The sequence below is a fragment of the Antechinus flavipes genome, chromosome 3 (genome assembly GCF_016432865.1).
Source record: "Antechinus flavipes isolate AdamAnt ecotype Samford, QLD, Australia chromosome 3, AdamAnt_v2, whole genome shotgun sequence".
Classification (NCBI taxonomy): Eukaryota; Metazoa; Chordata; class Mammalia; order Dasyuromorphia; family Dasyuridae; genus Antechinus; species Antechinus flavipes.
Window position 1 is genome coordinate 125,132,677 of NC_067400.1, and position 8,173 is coordinate 125,140,849.

The following is an 8,173-nucleotide window of genomic DNA, read 5'->3' on the forward strand; positions in this document are numbered from 1 at the left end:
TTAGGAAAATCATTGTTTTGTAGAAAAAATAGAAGGACTGAAAAGTTATTAACTTACTGAACATTAATGGAAAAGTTAAACTAGAAATTAATACTCAGCATAATGACAATGGTGAAGAAGGCACTAGCTAATTAACTATTGTATTATCTTAACTAATGGTTCCCTCCACTGGTGCAGATAATTGAAAACTAGTATTTATTGGTCAGGAAGAACTGATTGTATATTGATGTTCAGTGGGTAGGGAGACCTGAAGGCTATTGTTACAAAAGAAAGACAAATGTAGTTGAAGGAGTAAAATACTGGTCATTAGAAAATCAAGCTTCTAGTCATGACTTCCTCATCAACTAGGTATGTGAACATGGGCAAATGTGGACCTCAATTTCCTTATCTGCAAAATGAGAGATATAGACTAACTCCAAAGGTTCCTTCCAATTCTAATGTTTTCTGATGGTGTATTTATGAAAAGTAAAAATGTAAATTTACAAACCTATAGTTTCTCATGCTGTGGAATTCCTAGTCATATGGTGGGTTATATGAGGTGTTCAGGAAGGATTAGCATTTCTGGTATTAGGGTTTACTGAACCTTTTCCAGGGTTGTTCATCCACCATTAGTATTCACCTTTACCCATTTCTCAACTGTAGCTTCAAGAAGCTATAGCATGTTCATTGTCCATACCCCTGTAACACTGTATTGGCAGAAGAGCTAAAACAGGTTGAGGGTAATTGATAAGCCTCAATCCTATTGGTGAGTCAGGGGGATGTCTACTTCAAGTACATGAAGACTTACCTTAGTAGTGAAACGGGCATATAAGAGCAATTTGTTGCAAAAGCCATGAGGTAAAAAACCTCATATGGAGTTTTTAGACTATGGAGCAATTAGAGCTTGGTCAGACATTGAAGGTGCCACAGTTATCCACTACATTCTGGATTGCCAGTCATCTTGACTTTTGTCTTGCTACAGGGCTGAAAGAAAAAATGAGACTAATGACTGTGTTATTCTGTGTCACTTAAATCCAATTCATGTACCAGTCAAAACATCATCCCACTCTGGTCCACTTTGAAAAAAAAGGACAAACAATAACATCATTCATATAACATTACTAGGAAAATATTGATGTTAAAAAAGGAAGACTTTGGTGGCAGGAAACAGCTCAGGCTTATTGTAAATATTGCTAAAATTTCTAAATATGATAAATTTTCTTTTCTTATTCAATTCTGGGCACAGTTCATTGACCATACCCAAATTAATAGATAATGTGTAGATAATTAGGCTGAACTAATTTGGGTTATCCTACGTCTAATTGAGAAAGTCCTGTATGTTATGGTGCTTGATGAAATTAGCATGTTATTCATAATTTGAACCATGAAGTGATCCTCATAGATGGGGACTTCCTTCCATTTGAATTTCCTTTTTTCTTCATATTATAATGAATACTTTTGGTATATGGAATGACACTCTCTTTGGTTAAATATATCATGCAATGTTCTGTGATATAATGCATGTATAGGGGATATTTATTTGAGGACAAGCTTTAATCCTAAACTCTAGACTATTAAGATACTTTTTTAAAATAAAAAATCAAAACAAAACAATGTGTGACTGTGAAGATATAACCTACTGCAAAAAATTGTCTGCAAAACTATTGTTTTCATATTTTCATCATAGATATCCTCAAATACTTTCTTGGAACATATGTATAAAAGTTTTATAAAAAGATAGGCCAGTCATTACTGTTATCTTCTTTCTCTGGTAATTTTTTCATCCATGATCCTTTGAATTCTTTTGACATATGGGATTCCTTCTTTGTGATATTTCAAAATCAATCTCTGGGGACAAATGCAGTTATGTGTACCTATAGTTGTTGCTGAGGATGCTGAAGCTGGTGGAACCCTTGAATCAGGGAGTTCTAAGATATAGTAAGACTAAAGCTGATCAGGATGCTAAGCTAAATCCCAGATCACTATGTACAGTCCTCTGGGGATGAATGAAGACAAAAAGATGGTCACCAATATGCCTCAGGATGGATAAACTGGCTCAGTTTAAAAAAAAACAAAAGAAGGTAAAGCTTCAGTGGTGATCAGTATTGGGACTGGGCCCATGAATATTGTTGCACTTCAAGTCTGGGTAATATAGGAAGATCTAGTCTCAACTAGATAAGTGAATAAATAAAAATCAATTTCTAAATACCTTCCCAACTTCGTTTTTCTTGAGGGTCATTTTTATTTTATTATATTACATATAAAATAAAAAAGGTCTGAGAATCCAAACAGTCATTGTTCCACTATCATTAGTAATGATAATAATGTTGTAGATCTGTTCTTCTCATTTATTTGCTTTTTTTCTTTCAAATTTTATCTACAAAATTTCCTATTAAGCCCACATTTCTCAAAAAGGGAAAAAACCAATACACCTAGCTAATTTCTAGCAATTCTTTGCAATGTAATGTTTGCATTATTTAGCAGAAAGAATATTGCACTTGGAGTTAGAAAAGGAATTCAAATCTTGAAACTTCTCTTTACTACCTATGTGACTGAGCAATTTTCTCATCTGTAAAGGGATGTGGAGAGTAGATGAGATTATTTCTAAGGTTCTTCTGAGCCCTATCTCCTATAATCTAATTCTAAATAATTTTGTTGCTTTGATAATTCCCCAGTTCTTTTCTTCTTTTTCATTTATTTGCTTCTTGTTAGTTACTGTATACTATATACAGGAGAGTAAAGAGAAAGAAATCTCATTTTAATGACCCTAATAAATGCATAAAAGAGGAAATGGTCCTAGAAAATGAAATAGCTAGGATCCACCTTCAACATAGAGGTGGGAAGTGAAATTAAAGTGGGAAGTTGTAGGCGAACAGAACTAATGGGATTTGGAGGATGTTGGTATTGAGGATTTACCCTTGAGCATGAAATTGACTCTGGTGAATTGGTATTTGGGATACCACATTTGTTCTGGGAATAACAGCACAGGAAAAATTTAGACATTAAGTTGGAAAGAGTACAGACAAGAAGGCAGGAAGATGATTGAGAGGTTAAGGGGACTGATCTATGAAGGTAGATTAAAAGACTTAATGAAGTGTACTTTGGCTGCATGACAAGTAAGGTGGGCCATGATAATCATCTGCAATTACTTGGAGGTATAAACACTAAGGAAGGTGAAGTACTACCTGGTATGAAACAAAGGAGTATAATTACCTGAAAATTAATCCAATACAATTCTCAAAAAGATCATAAGCCTAAATATAAAGTGGGTTTATCAATGACTATATTTATTGGATTCTTCATGTTATAAAATCTATGACTTTGAAAGATCCAAAACCAAGGGAGACAAACCTGAAGAAGAGGTTTTTTCCTCCAAGAATTATCACTTAAGGCTTTTCATTATTTCAAGGATTAGCTAACTAATATGTACTATATCCACAGTAGAACATTAACTATATTGTTAGACTTTAGGATAATTATTTTTATCCCTTCTCTTTGGAATCACCTAACCCTGGTGATACCTTTGACACATCCTTCTTTACCTTTAACATTCAAATTAAAGTTATTAAGTTCATAATTTTGGCTTCATAATGTCTCATACTCATTTTTTAATCTCAATTCCAAAAATCACCACCCTACAATAGATGCTTATTTCCAGCTGCCTAGACCATAAGAAAAACCTCACACATCTCCCTGCCACTCCTCTCTCCTTTCTCTTATCCTAAATTAGCAGAACTGTTCCACATTTTCTTTATTCATAGACTAGGTCATGTTACATAAAACATTTAATGTCACCTTATTAAGTACTGACAGTTTAATACTCTAGCTTGGTATTCAAGGGTTTGCCTCCACAATTGAATATTACTATACCAATATGATCTTGTTTCATAGCATTCTTTTTGACATATTCTACAGTAATGCAGGAGAATGAAGATGAAAAGCATCACCTCACACAATAATAACCCTAACAAACTTATTGATTTTTACAAGGGAAAGAAAGAATATAGTTGCTAGCAGGCATAATCTCAGTATATGACCTCTTCATTAGGCCTTCATTAGGCAGTGCATAATGGGTGAGTGTATCCATGCTCTATCTGAAGGCCCTGAGACACTCAGACTAAACTTTATACATTTTTTGAGAGTAAAATGTATGATATCAGTGAGAGATTGCTGTTATATTATTGGGCTACTTAAATGAAGATATCTTCTAAATAAAAAATTTTCTTTTTTTAAAGAAAGAAGAATTAAAGCAAGGAAGGAAGAACAAATGAAAGTAGAAAACTTAATCTTAACAATACTATTTTACCAAAAAACTACAGAGGGGCTTGGGCCAAATGAGTCAAATTGTTTTTCATTGGATATCTATACTCTAGTCTTATAAGACTACTTGGTATTTCATGAGGACATTATGCCATTTCTTCCCTGTTTGCCTTTGCTTATTCTGTAATATGTGCCTGCTTATTATTTATCTTTTCCCATGTTGAATATCTAGCCATCATTTAACATTTCAATAAAATCCCACCTCATCCACAAAACTTTCCCTGATGGTCTTATACTTGATCAAAGCTTTAGACATCGAGTTAGCTTAAATCTGTATCTTATAGCACTGTCTTACACAAATATTCTTTTTTATGTGTCCTATATGTTCTACATTTATGAGACTATACCTTATTATAATGTGGGAGTGATGTTTGGTTTATTTTCATATTACTCATATAGAATGCCCTAGAAACTAAATCTGTGATTTCACTAGTATAGTGATCTACTAGGTATGGAAACTCCATATACCATTTCAGGTTAGTATCTTTCTGTATTGTATAGTTACTGAGAGCACTGAGATTAAATGACTTGCATCATATAGGATGCTCAGAAGTTGTCCTTGAGCCAAGGTCTTCCTAGTTTTGAGACTAATTCTCTTAAAAAAATTAAAATTCTTTTTCTCCTTTCTTTCTGTGTAAGGCAATTGGGGTTAAGTGAGCTGCACAGGGGAACAGAGCTAGGAAATGTTAACTGTCTGAAGCCAGATTTGAACTCAGGTCCTCTTGATTCCACTATTGATAGTCTATCTACTGTGCCATTTAGCTGCTCTAATTCTCTATTCTGTGTTCCATGCTATCTCTAAATTACTTGTTTTAAAATTTCATTTATTTATTCTTGTTATAAATGTACATTCATTTAAAAAACATAATTCCTTATGAATCATGTTAGGAGAGAAAAATCAGAATAAAAGGGAAAAACCATGAGAGAAAAAAATAGAAGAGAAAGAGAAAAAAAAAAAACTGAACAAAGTACATATGGATTACATTCAGTCTCCATAGTTTTCTCTCTGGAGGCAGATGGTGTTTTCCAACCTAAGTTTATTGGGATTGCCTTGAATCATTGAACTGCTGAGAAGAACCAAGTCTGTCAAGATTGATTATCATACATTCTTGCTGTTACTCTGTACAATGTATTCTTGCATCATTCAGCATCAGTTCACTTAAATCTTTCCAAGCCTTTCTAAAAATCAATTTGTTCTTAATTTTTTTATAGAACAGTAATATCCTATTACTTTCTTATATCTTAACTTATTTATCCATTTCCTAGTTGATGGGGATCTACTTATTTTCCAATTCTTTGCCATCACAAAAAGAGCTGCTACAAAAATTTTTGTATATGTGGGTCCTTTTTCCTCCTTTATGATTTCCTTGGGGTACAGCTCGAAATTACTTATCAACTGTGATGAAATTACAAATTTCAGAGATAGAGAATTCCAAATACTCCTCCTTTTTGTCTTTATATCTCCAGTGACTAGGATAGTACCTGGAACTTAGCAGATACTTAATAAATGATGTATAAATGATGAGGGTAACTTAATAAATGATGGCTTGCTTGCTTTATAGCCAAAGTAATAATTTGCTCTTGATATTAGGATATGTATTTAGAATGAAAGAGTGAGGAGCAAAGTGGTCATGTTAATAAAGACAGTGAGTTTCTGGTGATAACTGGAAACTAGGTAAAATGAAAATTTAGGGAACTACTATAGTCAGAGAAAAGGGTTTCCATGACAAATGGTTCAAAAGAACACATGGAAAAATAAGTGTTAATGGAATTGTAAATTTCTAGCCATTCTGGAAAGTAATTTGGAACTATGCCTCCAAAGTCACTAGACTACATTTATCCCTTGAACTAGGTGTATGACTATGAGAATGATATTCCAGAGATTAAAGAAAGAGAGAAAAGACCCATATGTACAAAAATAATTATAGCCTCTTTTTGTAATAGCCTCAAACTGGAAACTAAGTAAGTAAATATTCACTGAGAAATATCTAAACCGATTATTGTATATGTATGTAATGGAATATCACTGTGCCATAAGAAATAATGAAATGGACAGTTGCAGAGGAAACTGGGAAGACCTTTATGAAATGGTATAGAATAAAGTGAGAAAAACTTATAGAACAATTTATACAATCACAACATAATAAAGAAAAACAACACTAGTTGTTAACAATGATAACCCCCAAATCCATAAGACTGAAGATAAATCATACTGTTCACTTCCAGCCAGAAAGATGATGAAATTAAAATGCAGAATGACACAAACATTTTTGGATATGGCCAATGTGGGGATTTGTCCTGCTGGATTGCTTTTTTTTTTTTTTTAAATGAGTTTTCTTTATCTTTTCTTTCTGTTTTGAAAAAAATTGTTTAGGGGGATCAGGGAGAGATAAAAAAGCTAAACAAACAAATAAATAATTATTTAAATTTTCATATTTTGAAAGTGTATAAATAAATATTGGGAAAATAATTTCTTTAGTGTGTTTATGCCTAGTATATGAGAATAACATGCTGAAAAATTCAAAACCAGCCAAAGTATGAGTCTTTCTGAACCCAGGGAGGCTGGCTCTTAAGTAGTAGACGTGTAGTTTGTCACTGCATTTGAAACTGAAACCTTTCCAATTTCGTTGGACTTACCAGGGCTTGTTATCCATTGGCATGACCTTAAAAAGACCTGTCACCTTGTCCATATGAGGAGTGAAGTTCTAGAGAAGAAAGTTAGTGGAAGGGACAACATGATTAAGCCATGGATATCTCAAGAAATATGAGCCTTATTCCTTAGCTTGAAAAATCACAGTAGGTCAAGGGAGCACAAGTCACCATCCATTAGGAACCAGTGACTGTCAGAGAAAGGAAAAGAGTGTTCAGTATTTTAATGATATAGAACTTTGACTACTGTTAAATGTGAGAGAACAAGCTGAATGATTGTTATCAGGCTAAGTATGATTTTTTAAGATTTCCTTCTCTCCAAAAATTCAGGATTCAGAGAAGTAATGTTAGAAAAGGAACTCCAGAAAGTTGCTATATTTTTCTCTTCCCCAAAGGTCATTTTCTTTATATATAGTCTTGACAATCTCACTATGTGCCATGTAAAACTTTTCATTGCTATCTAAAGAATCAGAAGACAGTATTAATTAAAATAGATAATGTTCATTATCCTTCATGTAATGTTATTGATATTTTGATTTTGCTATTTTAAAATAGATATTCTGCAAATTCAGTTTGCAAAAGGAAAACTTTAAATTATAACTTAAATTTCTCAAAAAACTTGATACCAGCAAACATCATGTGTTGGCTTAGAAACCAAATCTGCATCACACATACATCTATTTAGCAGAATATGAGATGACCATTGGTTCAGGCTAAGCTAAAATGAGCAATTTGGGGAGGGAAGACCTCTACTTAGTACTCCTGGGGATCTCCCAATCACACTTGGCACTGAGTCTCCTGTCACAATAGTGGGCCAGCTGAGTCTCAAGACTAAGAGGGGCAATTTTCAGGGGATAAAGAAAACTTTTCCCAAAGACCACCATGTACCTGGCATCCTTCCTCATTGCTAAATTTTGGAGTCTCATTAAGATTCTTTTAAGAATCAGTTTTGATGTTACAACTTCTGTGTTGTTTTCCATGTCCCCCCTTCTTCATGCCACATGCCCATCCCCCTATATCTCCAATACCTCAAATATTTTATTTTTCCCTATATGTGTTTATTTATCCCACCACAGGAAAAGCTCAATACATAAACAATTCAAAAGCCTACATGAAAAAAGCCTACAAAAAATAGAATGATAATTTTCATCATTCTCTCCTAGGAGGTCACAATTTTATGGGAGGCTGATATATCTGGCCCTCACATCAGATCTGCACTGTCTAA